This window comes from Ranitomeya imitator, chromosome 1 (genome assembly GCF_032444005.1).
Source record: "Ranitomeya imitator isolate aRanImi1 chromosome 1, aRanImi1.pri, whole genome shotgun sequence".
NCBI lineage: Eukaryota > Metazoa > Chordata > Amphibia > Anura > Dendrobatidae > Ranitomeya > Ranitomeya imitator.
The window spans coordinates 212,061,067-212,082,019 of NC_091282.1; positions in this window are offsets into that span (position 1 = coordinate 212,061,067).

The window sequence follows — 20,953 nt, forward strand, 5'->3', positions numbered from 1 at the left end:
GTTATAAGTTGACCAGCAATTTCTCATTTCTACAACACCATTTTATTTTAGGGACCACATCTCATTTGAAGTCATTTTGAGGGGTCTATATGATAGAAAATACCCAAGTGTGACACCATTCTAAAAACTACACCCCTCAAGGTGCTCAAAACCATATTCAAGAAGTTTATTAACCCTTCTGGTGTTTCACAGGAATTTTTTGAACGTTTAAATAAAAATGAACATTTAACTTTTTTTCACAAAAAATTTAATTCAGCTCCAATTTGTTTTATTTTACTAAGGGTAACAGGAGAAAATGGACCCCAAACATTGTTGTACAATTTGTCCTGAGTATGCCAATACCCCACATGTGGGGGTAAACCACTGTTTGGGCGCATGGCAGAGCTCGGAAGCGAAGGAGTGCCATTTGACTTTTCAATGCAAAATTGACTGGAATTGAGATGGGACGCCATGTTTCGTTTGGAGAGCCCCTGATGTGGCTAAACATTGAAACCCCCCACAAGTGACACCATTTTGGAAAGTAGACCCCCTAAGGAACTTATCTAGAGGTGTGGTGAGCACTTTGACCTACCAAGTGCTTCACAGAAGTTTATAATGTAGATCCGTAAAAATAAAAAATCATATTTTTTCACAAAAATTATCTTTTCACCCCCAATTTTTTATTTTCCCAAGGGTAAGAGAAGAAATTGGACCCCAAAAGTTGTTGTAAAATTTGTCCTGAGTACGCTGATACCCCATATGTGGGGGTAAACCACTGTTTGGGCGGATGGGAGAGCTCGGAAGGGAAGGAGCGCCGTTTGACTTTTCAAAGCAAAATTGACAGGAATTGAGATAGAACGCCATGTTGCGTTTGAAGAGCCACTGATGTGCCTAAACATTGAAACCCCCACAAATGACACAATTTTGGAAAGTAGACCCCCTAAGGAACTTATCTAGAGGTGTGGTGAGCACTTTGACCCACCAAGTGCTTCACAGAAGTTTATAATGCAGAGCCGTAAAAATAAATCAAAATTTTTTTAGCCCCCAGTTTTGTATTTTCCTGAGGGTAACAGGAGAAATTGGACCCCAAAATTTGTTGCCCAATTTGTCCTGAGTGCGATGATACACCATATGTGGGGGGAACCACTGTTTGGGCACATGGGAGGGCTCAGAAGGGAAGGAGTGCCATTTGAATGCAGACTTAGATGGAATGGTCTGCAGGTGTCACATTGCGTTTGCAGAGCCCCTAATGTACCTAAACAGTAGAAACCCCCCACAAGTGACACCATTTTGGAAAGTAGACCCCCTTAGGAACTTATCTAGATGTGTGGTGAGCACTTTGACCCACCAAGTGCTTCACAGAAGTTTATAATGCAGAGCCGTAAAAATAAATCAAAATGTTTTTCCCACAAAAATTATTTTTTTAGCCCCCAGTTTTGTATTTTCCTGAGGGTAACAGGAGAAATTGGACCCCAAAATTTGTTGCCCAATTTGTCCTGAGTACGCTTATAGCCCGTATGTTGGGGGAAACCACCGTTTGAGCGCATGGCAGAGCTCGGAAGGGAAGGAGCGCCATTTGGAATGCAGACTTAGATGGAATGGTCTGCAGACGTCACATTGCGTTTGCAGAACCCCTAATGTACCTAAACAGTAGAAACCCCCCACAAGTGACCCCATATTGGAAACTAGACCCCCCAGGGAACTAATCTAGATGTGTTGTGAGAACTTTGAACCCCAAAGTGTTTCACTACAGTTTATAACGCAGAGCCGTGAAAATAAAAAATCCTTTTTTTTCCCACAAAAAATATGTTTTAGCCCCGAGTTTTGTATTTTCCCAAGGGTAACAGGAGAAATTGGACCCCAAAAGTTGTTGTCCTATTTGTCCTGAGTACGCTGATACCCCATATGTTGGGGTAAACCCCTGTTTGGGCACGCGGGAGAGCTCGGAAGGGAAGAAGCACTGTTTTACTTTTTCAACGCAGAATTGGCTGGAATTGAGATCGGACGCCATGTCGCGTTTGGAGAGCCCCTGATGTGCCTAAACAGTGGAAACCCCCCAATTATAACTGAAACCCTAATCCAAACACATCCCTAACCCTAATCCCAACAGTAACCCTAACCACACCTCTAACCCAGACACACCCCTAACCCTAATCCCAACCCTATTCCCAACCGTAAATGTAATCTAAACCCTAACTGTAACTTTAGCCCCAACCCAAACTGTAGCCCTAGCCCTAACCCTAGCCCTAACCCTAATCCTAACCCTAGCCCTAACCCTAGCCCTAACCCTAGCCCTAACCCTGGCCCTAGCCCTAACCCTAGCCCTAACCCTAACCCTAACCCTAGCCCTAACCCTAGCCATAGCCCTAACCCTAGCCCTAACCCTAGCCCTAACCCTAGCCCTAACCCTAACCCTAGCCCTAACCCTAGCCCTAGCCCTAACCCTAACCCTAACCCTAGCCCTAACCCTAACCCTAACCCTAACCCTAGCCCTAGCCCTAGCCCTAACCCTAGCCCTAACCTTAGCCCTAACTCTAACCCTAGCCCTAATGGGAAAATGGAAATAAATACATTTTTTTAATTTTTCCCTAACTAAGGGGGTGATGAAGGGGGGTTTGATTTACTTTTATAGCGGGTTTTTTAGCGGATTTTTATGATTGGCAGCCGTCACACACTGAAAGACGCTTTTTATTGCAAAAAATATTTTTTGCGTTACCACATTTTGAGAGCTATAATTTTTCTATATTTTGGTCCACAGAGTCATGTGAGGTCTTGTTTTTTGCGGGACAAGTTGACATTTTTATTGGTAACATTTTCGGGCACGTGACATTTTTTGATCGCTTTTTATTTTGATTTTTGTGAGGCAGAATGACCAAAAACCAGCTATTCATGAAATTCTTTTGGGGGAGGCGTTAATACCGTTCCGCGTTTGGTAAAATTGATAAGGCAGTTTTATTCTTCGGGTCAGTACGATTACAGCGACACCTCATTTATATCATTTTTTTATGTTTTGGCGCTTTTATACAATAAAAACTATTTTATAGAAAAAATAATTATTTTGGCATCGCTTTATTCTCAGGACTATATTTTTTTTATTTTTTTGCTGATGATGCTGTATGGCGGCTCGTTTTTTGCAGGACAAGATGACGTTTTCAGCGGTACCATGGTTATTTATATCTATCTTTTTGATCGCGTGTTATTCCACTTTTTGTTCGACGGTATGATAATAAAGCGTTGTTTTTTGCCTCGTTTTTTTTTTTCTTACGGTGTTTACTGAAGGGGTTAACTAGTGGGCCAGTTTTATAGGTCGGGCCGTTACGGACGCGGCGATACTAAATATGTGTACTTTTATTGTTTTGTTTTTTTTTATTTAGATAAAGAAATGTATTTATGGGAATAATTTTTTTTTTTTTTCATTATTTTGGAATATTTTTTTTTTTTTTTTTTTTTACACATTTGAAAATTTTTTTTTTTACTTTTTTACTTTGTCCCAGGGTGGGACATCACAGATCAGTGATCTGACAGTTTGCACAGCACTCTGTCAGATCACTGATCTGACATGCAGTGCTGCAGCCTTCACAGTGCCTGCTCTGAGCAGGCTCTGTGAAGCCACCTCCCTCCCTGCAGGACCCGGATCTGCGGCCATCTTGGATCCGGGGCTCGAGCAGGGAGGGAGGGAGGTAAGACCCTCGCAGCAACGCGATCACATCGCGTTGCTGCGGGGGGCTCAGGGAAGCCCGCAGGGAGCCCCCTCCCTGCGCGGTGCTTCCCTGCACCACCGGCACATCGCGATCATCTTTGATCGCGGTGTGCCAGGGGTTAATGTGCCGGGGGCGGTCCGTGACCGCTCCTGGCACATAGTGCCGGATGTCAGCTGCGATAGGCAGCTGACACCCGGCCGCGATCGGCGGCGCTCCCCCCGTGAGCGCCGCCGATCGCGCTGGACGTACTATCCCGTCCATGGTCATAGGGGCCCACCCCACATGGACGGGATAGTACGTCCGATGTCAGAAAGGGGTTAATATTGGCCTTTCTGCTTGTGTGCCAGTACTGAGTCCTGGGTGTGCCATGTCTCTCTCTCAAATAGTGGGCCATAGAAAGCCTATTTTTTTTATATATTTGGTTTCTAAATTCTCCCTGAAAAAATAAAAAAAAAACAGTGGGAGATTAATATTGGCCTTTCTGCTTGTGTGCCAGTCCTGACTCCTGAGTGTGCCATCTCTCTCTCAAATAGTGGGCCATAGAAAGCCTATTTATTTATTTTTTTATTTGGTTTCTAAATTCTCACTGAAAAAATAAAAAAAAACAGTGGGAGATTAATATTGGTCTTTCTGCTTGTGTGCCAGTCCTGACTCCTGAGTGTGCCATCTCTCTCTCTCAAATAGTGGGCCATAGAAAGCCTATTTTTTCTATATTTGGTTTCTAAATTCTCCCTGAAAAAATAAAAAAAAAACAGTGGGAGATTAATATTGGCCTTTCTGCTTGTGTGCCAGTCCTGACTCCTGAGTGTGCCATCTCTCTTTCAAATAGTGGGCCATAGAAAGCATTTATTTTGGGGGGTTTCTAAATTCTCCCTGAAAAAATTTAAAAAAACAGTGGGAGATTAATATTGGCCTTTCTGCTTGTGTGCCAGTCCTGACTCCTGAGTGTGCCATCTCTCTCTCTCAAATAGTGGGCCATAGAAAGCCTATTTTTTTTTATTTGGTTTCTAAATTCTCTCTGAAAAAATAAAAAAAAAACAGTGGGAGATTAACATTGGCCTTTCTGCTTGTGTGCCAGTCCTGACTCCTGAGTGTGCCATCTCTCTCTCCCAAATAGTGGGCCATATAAAGCCTCTTTATTTTTTTTTTAATTTGGTTTCTAAATTCTCCCTGAAAAAATAAAAAAAAAACATTGGGAGATTAATATTGACATTTGTGCTTGAGTGACAGTCCTGCGTGTGTGGCATCTCTCTCATTTGGTGCCACAGAAAACAGAGTGTCTAACATTGTGCCTGATTTTCCTTGCGGTCTCACCCATCTGTAAAGGGATATCTAAATCATACTGAAGTTATAGCTCACAGTGTAAGTTGTTTGACAGCAACAAATACCGTTACTTTGGTTATGTTTTTAAAACAATGAGGAAGTCTGGTGGAAGAGGTCGTGGCCGTGGGCGTTCATTGTCAGCTGGTAATGATGGTAGTGGTAGTGGAGCATCAGGTGGTCGTGGGAAAAAAAATATAGCACCTAAGTCTGGAGCTGTGGAGCCAGGTTCGTCGTCTGGCTACACAAGGCCTCGAACGCTCCCTTTTCTGGGAGTAGGAAAACCGCTTTTAAAGCCGGAGCAGCAAGAGCAAGTTTTGGCTTAACTTGCTGACTCAGCCTCTAGCTCTTTTGCCTCCTCTTTTGAAACTGGTAAATGTAAAAGCAGCGCGTCGTTAGTGGATGTTCACGGTCAGGGACAAGTCGCTTCCTTGTCCTCTTCAGCAAAAACAACAGCAGAGAAGGATGCAGCAGGCGACACAACGGGTTACTCCATGGAGCTCTTTACACATACCGTCCCTGGCTTAGAAAGTGAAACAGTTAACAGGCCATGCCCATTACAAGTTGAATCTGACATGGAGTGCACTGATGCACAGCCACAGCCAGACTACTATGCTGGTACTTTGACTCAGACCACAACATTGCCCTCGCAGGGTACTGATCCAGAATCAGACCCTGATGAGACTATGTTGCCCCGTCACAAACGCGATACCACCGACTTACACGGTGACACAGACGAAGTTGCACACGAGCTAGAAGAGGAGGTTATAGATGACCCAGTTGTTGACCCCGATTGGCAGCCATTGGGGGAACAGGGTGCAGGCGGCAGTAGTTCAGAAGCGGAGGAGGAGGGGCCGCAGCAGGCATCAACATAGCAACAGGTTCCATCTGCCGGGCCCGTATCTGGCCCAAAACGCGTGTCAAAGCCAAAACCTGTTGGAGGACAGCGTGGCCATCCGGTTAAAGCTCAGTCTGCAATCCCTGAAATGGGATCCGATGCTCGAAAGAGTGCAGTCTGGCATTTTTTTAAACAACATCCAATTGATCAGCGCAAAGTCATCTGCCAAAAATGTTCAACTACCTTAAGCAGAGGTCAGAATCTGAAAAGTCTCAATACAAGTTGCATGCATAGACATTTAACCACCATGCATTTGCAAGCCTGGACTAACTACCAAACGTCCCTTAAGGTTGTAGCACCCTCAGCCAATGAAGCTAGTCAGCAACGCTACATCCCTTCCGTCACTGTAAGGCCACCATTTTCCGCACCACCTGCAGTATCTGTGCAGGTTTCTTTGCCAGGCCAAAGCAGTCAGGGTCAGGGAATCACCAGTTTCATAGTAGGAAACACTGCATCTAGGGCACCGGCGGAAACTGTACCGTCTCCAACCGTCTCTCAGTCTGCCATGTCCACCGGTACACTCGCTAGTTCCACGATCTCCAGCTCTCCAGTCCAGCTCACCCTACATGAGACTCTGGTTAGAAAAAGGAAGTACTTATCCTCGCATCCGCGTACACAGGGTTTGAACGCCCACATAGCTAGACTAATCTCGTTAGAGATGATGCCCTACCGGTTAGTTGAAAGCGAAGCTTTCAAAGCCCTGATGAACTACGCTGAACCACGCTACGAGCTACCCAGTCGACACTTCTTTTCGAGAAAAGCCATCCCAGCCCTCCACCAGCATGTTAAAGAGCGCATCGTCCATGCACTCAGGCAATCTGTGAGTACAAAGGTGCACCTGACAACAGATGCATGGACTAGTAGGCATGGCCAGGGACGTTACGTGTCCATCACGGCACACTGGGTGAATGTGGTGGATGCAGGGTCCACAGGGGACATCAATTTCGGGACAGTTCTGCCTAGCCCACGGTCTAGGAAATAGTTGGCTGTAGGCGTTCGCACCCCCTCCTCCTCCTCCTCCTCGTCCTCCTGCAGAAGCGAAAGCTCGTCCACAGACCGCAGTCGCCCAACCACTCCATCCGCAGCTGCCACTGTTGCACACCAGTTGTCCCATTATGGGGCAGCTACTGGCAAGCGTCAGCAGGCTGTATTGGCTATGAAGTGTTTGGGCGACAACAGACACACCGCGGAAGTTCTGTCCGAGTTCTTGCAGAAAGAAACTCAGTCGTGGCTGGGCACAGTAGATCTTGAGGCAGGCAAGGTAGTGAGTGATAAAGGAAGGAATTTCATGGCTGCCATCTCCCTTTCCCAACTGAAACACATTCCTTGCCTGGCTCACACCTTAAACCTGGTGGTGCAGTGCTTCCTGAAAAGTTATCCGGGGTTATCCGACCTGCTCCTCAAAGTGCGCGGACTTTGCTCACATATCCGCCGTTCGCCCGTACATTCCAGCCGTATGCAGACCTATCAGTGGTCTTTGAACCTTCCCCAGCATCGCCTAATCATAGACGTTGCAACAAGGTGGAACTCAACACTGCACATGCTTCAGAGACTGCGAACAGAGGCGGGCTGTTATGTTTTTGTGGGAAGATACACATACACGGGCAGGCAGTAGGATGGCAGACATGGAGTTGTCAGGTGTGCAGTGGTCGAAGATACAATACATGTGTCAAGTCCTTCAGTGTTTTGAGGAATGCACACGGCTGGTTAGTGCAGACAACACCATAATAAGCATGAGCATCCCCCTAATGCGTCTGCTGATGCAAAGTTTGACGCACATAAAGGATCAGGCATCTGCAGCAGAGGAAGAGGAAAGCCTTGATGACAGTCAGCCATTGTCTGGTCAGGGCAGTGTACAGGACGAGGTAGAGGGCGAAGCGGAGGTGGAGGACGAGGAGGATGATGGGGATGAGTATATTTTTAATGAGGAAGCTTTCCCGGGGCCACTGGAAATTGGTGGCGTGGCAAGGCCGGGTTCTGGTTTTTTGAGGGACACAAGTGACGTAGATTTGCCTGAAACTGCCCCTCAACCAAGCACAACCGCAGATTTGACAACTGGAACTTTGGCCCACATGGCGGATTATGCCTTACGTATCCTCAAAAGAGACACACGCATCACTAAAATGATGAACGATGACGATTACTGGTTGGCCTGCCTCCTTGATCCTCGCTATAAAGGCAAATTGCAAAATATTATGCCACATGAGAACTTGGAACTAATATTAGCAACCAAACAATCAACTCTTGTTGACCGTTTGCTTCAGGCATTCCAGCACACAGCGCCCGTGATCGTTCTCACACGAGCTGCAGGGGGCAGCAGACCAGAAGTGTTAGAGGTGCAGAAATCAGAAGTGCCATTGGACAGAGGGGTTTTCTGACCAGGTTGTGGAGTGATTTTGCTATGACCGCAGACAGGACAGGTATTGCTGCATCAATTCAAAGTGACAGGAGACAACATTTGTCCAGTATGGTTACTAACTATTTTTCATCCCTTATCGATGTTCTCCCTCAACCGTCATTCCCATTTGATTACCAGGCATCCAAATTAGACACCTGGCCAGAATTGGCAGAATATGCATTGCAGGAGCTTGCTTGCCCGGCAGCTAGTGTCCTATCAGAAAGAGTATTCAGTGCTGCAGGTTCAATATTAACCGAAAAAAGGACTCGTCTGGCTACCCAAAATGTTGATGATCTAAACTTCATTAAAATGAACCACAACTGGATTTCGAATTCTTTTGCCCCACCTTGCCCGGCCGACACCTAGCTTTCCTATGAAAAGGTCTTGCCTGTGGACTACTCTGAGTGACTTTACCAATCTCATAATTTGCAGCAGCTGATTGTCCAGCATACGACATGTTTACACCTCCCTAAATGGCCAAACTCCCCACACGGGGCCGTGGTATCGCCACTTGGCGCAAGCACCCGTGAGAGTGCTGTTTGTCTGAAGAGGTGGGTGTGCCCGCTTTTGGTCGACGGCACTGCCACTGGGTCCCTCATAGTACAATAAAGTGTCTCTGGCAGTGGTGGTGCGCACCCAATGTCAGACACACTGTTGTAACATGAGGGGCCCTGGGCCTGTACCGCCAGCCACAAGAGAGTTCCCCCACCCCCAGCTCAAACATTGCTCTACCACTTGCACAATTATCTCTCACAGTTCCACCAATGTTTAGTCTATGCGCTGACATCCTTAAATTCCTGCCACTGACAATACCATTGTGTTGACATGTATGATGGTACTTAACATAGTCAGGGGCAGTGTCCTATTTTTACCCAAGTAAATACTTTGCGCCAAATTACTAGGTCTGAAACTACGCAGAGGAGCCCACACCTGTACCTAATGATTGCACCCTTTTGTGTTTTCATTTTGTTGTAATGCGAGACATTAACATGTATTTATTGTTTGGGACTACTAACTGGCAGACACTCATTACAATCGGCCTCTGCTGACAACACCAATGCTGCCTGTGTACCCCTGCAAGAGAATTCCAAGTGTCTACAGCCAAATTTTATTATGTTAGGCCTACTATGCCTGTCTGCGGTCCCTCCTTCCACTAGGCCTCCACTGACCAGACCACTGCTGCCCGTGTACCCCTGGAACCAATTATAATGTGCCTACAGCCCAATTTTATTATGTTAGGCCTTCTAAGCCTGTCTGCGGTCCCTCCTTCCAATAGTTCTCCACTGACCAGACCAATGCTGGCCGTGTACCCCTGGAACCCAGCTGAAAGTGCATGGAGCCTACTTTTTTCTTTGTTTTATATTTATAAAGCCCAGATGAACTACGCTGTACCACGGTTCAAGCTACCTAGTCGACAAGGTGCCGCTCCAAGGTGTTCCCCAGGTTTCCTCGCCATTGCTTCAATCTTCTGACTCTCGTTTAGTAGTTGTTGAAAACTACACTGCATTAGGCCTACAAATTGGGTATGGGGTGTAGAGACGGTGTGTTCCACTCCAAGGTGTTCCCCAGGTTTCCTCTCCATTGCTTCAATCTTCTGACTCTCGTTTAGTAGTTGTTGAAAACTACACTGCATTAGGCCTACAAATTGGGTATGGGGTGTAGGGACGGTGTGTTCCACTCCAAGGTGTTCCCCAGGTTTCCTCTCCATTGCTTCGATCTTCTGACTCTCGTTTAGTAGTTGTTGAAAACTACAATGCATTAGGCCTACAAATTGGGTATGGGGTGTAGAGACGGTGTGTTCCACTCCAAGGTGTTCCCCAGGTTTCCTCTCAATTGCTTCGATCTTCTGACTCTCGTTTAGTAGTTGTTGAAAACTACACTGCATTAGGCCTACAAATTGGGTATGGGGTGTAGAGACGGTGTGTTCCACTCCAAGGTGTTCCCCAGGTTTCCTCTCCAGTCTCCATTTCTTCGATCTTCTGGCTCTACTTTAGTAGTTGTTGAAAACAACACTGCATTAGGCCTACTAATTGGGTATGGGGTGTAGAGACGGTGTGTTCCACTCCAAGGTGTTCCCCAGGTTTCGTCTCCATTGCTTCGATCTTCTGGCTCTTCTTAAGTAGTTGTTGAAAACAACACTGCATTAGGCCTACTAGTTGGGTTGGGGCCTTCTATCTGTGTCTGCCGCTCCTTGCTGTTCTCCTACAGTGAACAAAGCTGTGCCGCCGGTTTACTACTGTTGCCAATTTTGAACTGCATTTAGAATACTTACTGATTTGGGCCTACTCTCTGTGTCAGCCTCTCATTCCAGTTGTCCTCCACTAAACAAAACAATTCCCCCTGGTTAGTCCTGTTACCAATTTATTTTGAACTGCATTTAGCCCACTTTATTCTTTCGGCCCATATCTGTTTCCCCCTCATCCTGCCCATTGCCCAGCCAGTGATAGATGAGTCTGCTGGTACATTGACCCATAATGCAACATTCCCCGTGCACGCTACACTGCAAGATTGTGACCCTGCTGAAAGTCAGGTCCCCCTTCCCGCATACCATACCACATTACACGGGGCCAAAGAGGAAGGTGCAGATGAAGGTGCAGGTTCCTTCATCAGGTGGGGGGAGGAATACTCGTTGGCGACGTCACTGGCACAGGGCCTCTCATAGTACGCATAAGTGTTGCTGCCGGTGGGAGGCGCCCCCGCCGTGCAAACACACCGCTGTACTTTGAGGGGCCCTGTGCCAGTGCCAATGCCAATGAGTGGGCCCCCCCTGCTTGCTCAGGATCACAGCACTTGTAAAGTTGAAATACTTACCTCTCCCTGCTCCACTGCCGTGACGTGGTCCAGATGTCCTTGGCCCACTAATTGCTTGAACCAGCCCTACCCCCCACAACTTTAGCCAAATGACCCCCAATTTCAAATGCCTTACAATTATTATAAGCTAAATTACGATTGACAAGCTTCAGTAGCAAGAATGGATGTTTTTGCCAATACAATGGGCTCTGTACATATTTTCCTGGCCTCTACTCACTGCCGACTATGCTCCCCCATTGACTTGCATTGGGTTTCGTGTTTCGGTCGATCCCCGACTTTTTGCGATAATCGGCCGATTCCACTCAACTCGACTTTTGAGATAGTCGGGTTTCGCGAAACCCGGCTCGACTCTAAAAAGGTCAAGGTCGCTCAACTCTACTTCTGAGTGAATGACTTATCTGTAAAGAAGGGTCATCCATTACTACTTACATTTGAGCAATTATACGTGTTGTCTCTGAGTCCTATTATGCGCACTAATGCTTGTTTTATATATATTTTTTTTAATTTTGCCATATATATTTAATGAAGGCATTTTTTAATCTATTCCCTGTATGGTGTTTCTCTGGGGATCCATTGTCTGGTTGGTTGGGCTGTTTTCCTTGTTTGGGTAGTACTCACCCATTTCCTCACAGAGCACTGATTACTAGATTTTAATTATATATGTAGATATTTTTTCTTATATTCACTTTTTATCAGTGTTTTATATATTTTATTTGGGTAATTTACAGTGCTTCAGTGGTTCTAATTCATGTGTGCCAAAACAGTAGTTTTCTACCACAAATGGGGTATCTGAGTACTCTGGACAAATTGCAGAATAAATTGTATAGTCCATTTTGTCCTGTGAACCTTGTGAAATGAAAATTTGGAGCTAAAGCAATTTTTTTGTGGGAAAAATATATTTTTTCATTTTCATGGCTCAACGATATAAAATTCTGTGAAGCACCTGTGGGTACAAGATGTTAATCACACCTCTAGTGAAGTTATTTGAGGAGTTTAGTTTCCAAAATGGGGTCACTTGTGGTCAGTTTCCACTGGTTAGGCACATCAGGGGCTCTGTAAACATGACATGGAGTCCACTGTCTCTTCTAGCCAATTTTGCATTCCAAAAGTCAATTGGCTCTCCTTCCCTTTTAGGACCCTGCCGTGTTCCCAAACAGTAGAGTTTCCCCAAATATGTAGCATTGGTACACTCAGGAGAAATTGCACAACAAATTGTATTTTCCATTTTTCCTGTTACCCTGGTGAAAATTAGCCCTTTTACCTCCGAGGGTTGGTTGAATGTTAATGACCAAGCCAATTTTTACAATTATGACCACTGTCCCTTTATGAGGTAATAACTCTGGAATGCTTCCATGGATCTTGGTGATTCTTACATTATTTTTCGGGACAAATTGTACTTCATGTTATTGGTAAAATTTGTTTAATATGGCTTGCGATTATTTGTAAAAAAAAAAATGGAAATTTGGCAAAAATTTTGAAAATGTTGCAAATTTCCGACTTTGAATTTTCATGCCTTTAAATCAACAGAGATGTCAAACAAAATACTTAATAAGCAACATTTCCCACATGTCTACTTTACATCAGCACAAGTTTGGAACCAAATTGGTTTTTTTTGCAAGGAAGTTATAAGGGTTAAAAACAGTGATTTCTCATTTTTGCAACACAATTTTTTTTTAGAGACTACCTCACAATTGAAGTCACTTTGAGGAGTCTATATGATAGAAAATACCACAAAAGTGACACCATTCTAAAAACTGCACTCCTCAAGGTGCTCAAAACCACATTCAAGATGTTTATTAACCCTTCAGGTGCTTCACAGGAATTTTTGGAATGTTTTTAAAAAATGAACATTTAACTTTTTTTCACAAAAAAAAAATTAATTCAGAACAACATTTTTTTATTTTACCAAGAGTAACAGGAGAAATTGAACCCCAAAAGTTGTGAAATTTTTCCTGAGTATGCTGATACCCAATATGTGCAGGTAAACTACTGTTGGGGTGCATGGCAGAGCTCGGAAGGGAAGGAGCGCCATTTCACTTTTCAATGCAAAATTTGCTGAAATTGAGATCGGACACAACAGTGGAAACCCCCCGCAATTGACACCATTTTGAAAACTAGACCCCCAATTAACTTTTCTAGATGTGTGGTGAGCACTTTGAACCCTAAAGTGTGTCACAGAAGTTTATAACGTAGAATTGTAAAAATAATAAATTATATTTTTTTCACAAAAATGATCTTTTTGCCCCCTATTTTTTATTTTACCTAGGGTAATAGAAGAAATTGGACCCCAAAAGTTGTTGTGCAATTTGTCTTGAATATTCTGATACCCCATATGTGCGGGTAAACCACTGTTTTGGCGCATGGCAGAGCTCAGAAGGAAAGGAGTGGCGTTTAACTTTTTCAACGCAAAATTGGATGGAATAAAGATCGGACGCCATGTTACATTTGGAGAGCCCCTAATGTGCCTAAACAGTGGAAATCCCCCCACAATTGACACCATTTTGAAACCTAAACCCCCTAAGGAACTTATCTAGATGTATGGTGAGCACTTTGAACCCAAAAGTGCTTCACAGAAGTTTATAACGTAGAGCCGTAAAAATAAAAAATATTTTTTTTACAAAAATGATCTTTTCGTCCCAATTTTTTATTTTCCCAAGGGTAACAGAAGAAATTGGACCCCAAATGTTATTGTGCGATTTGTCTTGAGTAGGGTTGAGCAAAACAGATCGGACAAATTAAAAAAATCGCCGACTTTTCATGAAACCCGACCCGATCCTAGTGTGGGATCGGCCATGAGGTCGCCGATCTGCGCGCAAAAGTCGCGTTTCATATGACGCTTTTTTCAGTGCCTTTTTTCAGCCAATGAAGGAGGACGCAGAGTGTGGGCAGAGTAATGACGTAGGTCTCGGTCCCCACCATCTTGAGAAGGGCATGGCAGTGATTGGCTTGTTTTCTGCTGCGTCACATGGGCTATTGTTGTGAATTCTGTGGTCAAGCTCCCTCCTGTGGTCATGAGTGGTACTTCGGCTGGTTCTGTCCATAAGCTTTTTCTGGTGGATGTGAGTGGGGCTGCGGCTTCTGAGTTTCCTTCCTCAGGTGTCGAGGTTAAGTTGTTAGGTGCTGCTCTATTTAACTTCACCTAGTTCTTTGTTCCTGGCCTCCAGTCAATGTTCCAGTATTGGTCTTGCTCTCTCCTGGATCGTCCTTGTGGCCTGCATAAGCTAAGTTCTGCTTGTGTTTCTTGGTTTGCTATTTTTTCTGTCCAGCTTGCTATTTTGGTTTGTCTTGCTTGCTGGAAGCTCTGGGACGCAGAGGGAGCACCTCCGTGCCGTTAGTCAGTGCGGAGGGTCTTTTTGCGCCCTCTGCGTGGTTGTTTGTAGGTTTTTGTGCTGACTGCAAAGCTATCTTTCCTATCCTTGGTCTATTTAGTAAGTCGGGCCTCACTTTGCTAAATCTATTTCATCTCTGTGTTTGTATTTTCATCTTTACTCACAGTCATTATATGTGGGGGGGCTGCCTTTTCCTTTGGGGAATTTCTCTGAGGCAAGGTAGGCTTATTTTTCTATCTTCAGGGCTAGCTAGTTTCCTAGGCTGTGCCAGAGGCGCCTAGGTCTGGTCAGGAGCGCTCCACGGCTAACTCTAGTGTGGTGTGATAGGATTAGGGATTGCTGTTGTGATAGGCAATTCAGTATCACAATGGACATAGCGGTCAGAGCACATACAGTGATCTGACAATAACCCAAAATAATAGAATGAGCTCTGAGACGTGGGAACTCTGCAGACCGCAATCCCTAATCCTCTCCAAACAACACTAGAGGCAGCCGTGGATTGCGCCTAACTCTGCCTATGCAACTCGGCACAGCCTGAGAAACTAACTAGCCTGAAGATAGAAAATAAGCCTACCTTGCCTCAGAGAAATACCCCAAAGGAAAAGGCAGCCCCCCACATATAATGACTGTGAGTTAAGATGAAAAGACAAACGTAGGGATGAAACAGATTCAGCAAAGTGAGGCCCGACTTTCTTAACAGAGCGAGGATAGGAAAGATAACTTTGCGGTCTACACAAAACCCTAAAGAAAACCATGCAAAGGGGGCAAAAAGACCCTCCGTACCGAACTAACGGCACGGAGGTACACCCTTTGCGTCCCAGAGCTTCCAGCAAAACAATTAGACAAGCTGGACAGAAAAAATAGCAAACAAATAGCAAAGAAGAACTTAGCTATGCAGAGCAGCAGGCCACAGGAATGATCCAGGGAAAAACAAGTCCATCACTGGAACATTGACAGGAAGCATGGATCAAAGCATTAGGTGGAGTTAAGTAGAGAAGCACCTAACGACCTCACCAGATCACCTGAGGGAGGAAACTCAGAAGCCGCAGTACCACTTTCCTCCACAAACGGAAGCTCCCAGAGAGAATCAGCCGAAGTACCACTTGTGACCACAGGAGGGAGCTCTGCCACAGAATTCACAACAGATTGCGGTCAGCAGAGTTCCCACGTCTCAGAGCTCGTCCTATGTTATTAGTAACTATCAGGTCACTTTGTGTGCTCTTAACCACGAGGTCCATTGTGGTTCTGAATCACCAGTTCACAACAGTATTGGAGGCCCAAAGTACTAATGCTTCTCAATAGAGGGAAAAGAGAAGTTCAGAGACCATTTTTTTTTCTTTGCACTGTGTTTTGTCTTTCTTTTCCCCTTTACATCTGGGTGGTTCAGAACACGGGTGTGGACATGGACATTCAAGGTCTGTCCTCTTTGATGGATAATCTCACTATAAGTGTACAGAACATTCAAGATTTAGTGGTTCAGAATCATATGTTAGAACCTAAAATTCCTATTCCTGAGTTATATTCTGGAGATAGAGCTAAGTTTCTGAATTTTAAAAATAATTGTAAACTATTTCTGGCTTTGAAACCCCGCTCCTCTGGTGACCCAATTCAACAAGTTAAGATCATTATTTCTTTATTATGTGGCGACCCTCAAGACTGGGCATTTTCCCTTGCGCCAGGAGATCCTGCATTATGTGATATTGATGCGTTTTTTCTGGCGCTCGGATAGCTTTATGATGAACCTAATTCAGTGGATCAGGCAGAGAAAAATTTGCTGGCTCTGTGTCAGGGTCAGGATGAGGTAGAGATATATTGTCAGAAGTTTAGGAAGTGGTATGTGCTCACTCAATGGAATGAATGTGCGCTGGCAGCAATTTTCAGAAAGGGTCTCTCTGAAGCCCTTAAGGATGTCATGGTGGGATTTCCTATGCCTGCTGGTCTGAATGAGTCTATGTCTTTGGCCATTCAGATCGATCGACGCTTACGTGAGCGTAAAACTGTGCACCATTTGGCGGTATTATCTGAGCATAAACCTGAGCCTATGCAATGTGATAGGACTTTGACAAGAGCTGAACTGCAAGAACACAGACGTCGGAATGGGCTGTGTTTTTACTGTGGTGATTCCACTCATGCTATCTCCGATTGTCCTAATCACACCAGGCATTTAGCTAGGTCTACCACCATTGGTACGGTACAGTCGAAATTTCTTTCGTCCGTTACTTTGATCTGCTCTTTATCATCCTATTCTGTCATGGCATTTGTGGATTCAGGCTCTGCCCTGAATTTGATGGACTTGGAGTATGCTAGGCGCTGTGGGTTTTTCTTGGAGCCCTTGCAGTATCCTATTCCACTGAGAGGAATTGATGCTACGCCTTTGGCCAAGAATAAGCCTCAGTACTGGACCCAACTGACCATGTGCATGGCTCCTTCACATCAGGAGGATATTCGCTTTTTGGTGTTGCATAATCTGCATGATGTGGTCGTGTTGGGGTTGCCATGGCTACAAGTCCATAACCCAGTATTGGATTGGAAATCTATGTCTGTGTCCAGCTGCGGTTGTCAGGGGGTAGATGGTGATGTTCCATTTCTGTCTATTTCATCATCCACCCCTTCTGAGGTCCCAGAGTTCTTGTCGGATTACTGGGATGTATTTGATGAGCCCAAGTCCAATGCCCTACCTCCGCATAGGGATTGCGATTGTGCTATCGATTTGATTCCTGGTAGTAAGTTTCCTAAAGGTCGACTGTTTAATTTGTCTGTGCCTGAGCACGCCGCTATTCGGAGTTACGTAAAGGAATCCTTGGAGAAGGGTCATATTCGCCTGTCGTCGTCGCCATTGGGAGCAGGGTTCTTTTTTGTGGCCAAGAAGGATGGTTCGTTGAGACCTTGTATTGATTACCACCTTCTAAATAAAATCACAGTCAAATTTCAGTACCCCTTGCCGCTGCTGTCTGATTTGTTTGCTCGGATTAAGGGGGCTAGTTGGTTCACCAAGATAGATCTTCGTGGTGCGTATAATCTTGTGCGTATTAAACAGGGCGATGAATGGAAAACAACATTTAATACGCCCGAGGGCCATTTGGAGTACCTGGTTATGCCATTCGGGCTTTCCAATGCTCCATCAGTATTTCAGTCCTTTATGCATGACATCATCCGAGAGTACCTGGATAAATTCCTGATTGTATACTTGGATGATATTTTGGTCTTCTCGGATGATTGGGAGTCTCACGTGAAGCAGGTTAGAATGGTGTTCCAGGTCCTGCGTGCTAATTCTTTGTTTGTGAAGGGGTCAAAGTGTCTCTTTGGTGTTCAGAAGGTTTCATTTTTGGGGTTCATTTTTTCCCCTTCTACTATCGAGATGGACCCTGTTAAAGTTCAGGACATTTATGATTGGACTCAGCCGACATCTCTGAAGAGTCTGCAAAAGTTCCTGGGCTTTGCTAATTTTTATAGTTGCTTCATCAATAATTTTTCTAGTATTGCTAAACCATTGACTGATTTAACCAAGAAGGGTGCTGATGTGGTCAATTGGTCTTCTGCTGCTGTGGAAGCTTTTCAGGAGTTGAAACGTCGTTTTTCTTCTGCCCCTGTGTTGTGCCAGCCAGATGTTTCGCTCCCGTTCCAGGTCGAGGTTGATGCTTCTGAGATTGGAGCAGGGGCTGTTTTGTCACAAAGATGTTCTGATGGCTCGGTGATGAAACCATGTGCCTTCTTTTCCAGGAAGTTTTTGCCTGCTGAGCGTAATTATGATGTTGGCAATCGAGAGTTGCTGGCCATGAAGTGGGCATTCGAGGAGTGGCGTCATTGGCTTGAAGGAGCTAAGCATCGCGTGGTGGTCTTGACTGATCACAAGAACTTGACTTATCTCGAGTCTGCCAAACGGTTGAATCCTAGACAGGCTCGTTGGTCGCTGTTTTTCTCCCGTTTTGACTTTGTGGTTTCGTACCTTCCGAGCTCTAAGAATGTGAAGGCGGATGCCCTTTCTAGGAGTTTTGTGCCCGACTCTCCAGGTTTGCCTGAGCCGGCGGGTATTCTCAAAGAGGGGGTAATTTTGTCTGCCATCTCCCCTGATTTGCGGCGGGTGCTGCAAAAATTTCAGGCTAATAGACCTGACCGTTGCCCAGCGGAGAAACTGTTTGTCCCTGATAAATGGACGAGTAGAGTTATCTCTGAGGTTCATTGTTCGGTGTTGGCTGGTCATCCTGGAATCTTTGGTACCAGAGATTTGGTGGCTAGATCCTTTTGGTGGCCGTCTCTGTCGCGGGATGTGCGTTCGTTTGTGCAGTCCTGTGGGATTTGTGCTCGGGCTAAGCCCTGCTGTTCTCGTGCCAGTGGGTTGCTTTTGCCCTTGCCGGTCCCGAAGAGGCCCTGGACACATATCTCTATGGATTTTATTTCGGATCTCCCCGTCTCTCAAAAGATGTCGGTCATTTGGGTGGTTTGTGATTGCTTCTCTAAGATGGTCCATTTGGTACCCTTGTCTAAATTGCCTTCCTCCTCTGATTTGGTGCTATTGTTTTTCCAGCATGTGGTTCGTTTACATGGCATTCCAGAGAACATCATTTCTGACAGAGGTTCCCAGTTTGTTTCGAGGTTTTGGCGAGCCTTTTGTGCTAGGTGGGCATTGATTTGTCTTTTTCCTCGGCTTTCCATCCTCAGACAAATGGCCAAACTGAACGAACCAATCAGACCTTGGAAACATATCTGAGATGTTTTGTTTCTGCTGGTCAGGATGATTGGGTGTCCTTTTTGCCTTTGGCTGAGTTCGCCCTTAATAATCGGGCCAGCTCGGCTACTTTGGTTTCGCCGTTTTTCTGCAATTCTGGGTTCCATCCTCGTTTCTCTTCAGGGCAGGTTGAGTCTTCGGACTGTCCTGGTGTGGATACTGTGGTGGATAGGTTGCAGCAGATTTGGACTCATGTAGTGGACAATTTGACATTGTCCCAGGAGAAGGCTCAACGTTTCGCTAACCGCAGGCGCTGTGTGGGTCCCCGACTTCGTGTTGGGGATTTGGTTTGGTTGTTGTCTCGTTATATTCCTATGAAAGTTTCCTCTCCTAAGTTTAAGCCTCGTTTCATTGGTCCGTATAGGATTTCTGAGGTTCTTAATCCTGTGTCTTTTCGTTTGACCCTTCCAGCTTCTTTTTCCATCCATAATATATTCCATAGGTCATTGTTGCGTAGATACGTGTCACCTGTGGTTCTATCCGTTGATCCTCCTGCCCCGGTTTTGGTTGAGGGGGAGTTGGAGTATATAGTGGAGAAGATTTTGGATTCTCGTATTTCGAGACGGAAACTCCAGTACCTGGTTAAGTGGAAGGGTTATGGTCAGGAAGATAATTCCTGGATCTTTGCCTCTGATGTTCATGCTGCCGATCTGGTTCGTGCCTTTCATTTGGCTCATCCTGGTCGGCCTGGGGGCTCTGGTGAGGGTTCGGTGACCCCTCCTCAAGGGGGGGGTACTATTGTGAATTCTGTGGTCAAGCTCCCTCCTGTGGTCATGAGTGGTACTTCGGCTGGTTCTGTCCATAAGCTTCTTCTGGTGGATGTGAGTGGGGCTGCGGCTTCTGAGTTTCCTTCCTCAGGTGATGAGGTTAAGTCGTTAGGTGCTGCTCTATTTAACTCCACCTAGTTCTTTGTTCCTGGCCTCCAGTCAATGTTCCAGTATTGGTCTTGCTCTCTCCTGGATCGTCCTTGTGGCCTGCATAAGCTAAGTTCTGCTTGTGTTTCTTGGTTTGCTATTTTTTCTGTCCAGCTTGCTATTTTGGTTTGTCTTGCTTGCTGGAAGCTCTGGGACGCAGAGGGAGCACCTCCGTGCCGTTAGTCGGTGCGGAGGGTCTTTTTGCGCCCTCTGCGTGGTTGTTTGTAGGTTTTTGTGCTGACTGCAAAGCTATCTTTCCTATCCTCGGTCTATTTAGTAAGTCGGGCCTCACTTTGCTAAATCTATTTCATCTCTGTGTTTGTATTTTCATCTTTACTCACAGTCATTATATGTGGGGGGGCTGCCTTTTCCATTGGGGAATTTCTCTGAGGCAAGGTAGGCTTATTTTTCTATCTTCAGGGCTAGCTAGTTTCTCAGGCTGTGCCCGAGGCGCCTAGGTCTGGTCAGGAGCGCTCCACGGCTACCTCTAGTGTGGTGTGATAGGATTAGGGATTGCGGTCAGCAGAGTTCCCACGTCTCAGAGCTCGTCCTATGTTATTAGTAACTATCAGGTCACTTTGTGTGCTCTTAACCACCAGGTCCATTGTGGTTCTGAATCACCAGTTCACAACAGGCTATAAAGGGGCGTGCATGCCGGCCGCCATCTTACTTCTGCCGATCATAGCATAGGGAGAGGTTGCTGCAGCTTCATCAGAAGAAGGAATATAGTTAGGGAGGGAAGATGAACCCCCAAGATTAACCCCCAAACTGCTTGTGCTGCAGCGATTTCCGCTGTCCAACACCACCATTTTTTTGCAGGGACAGTGGAGGCTATATTTTTGTGCATCAGCTCTGTAGCTTATTAGGCTGCTTTATA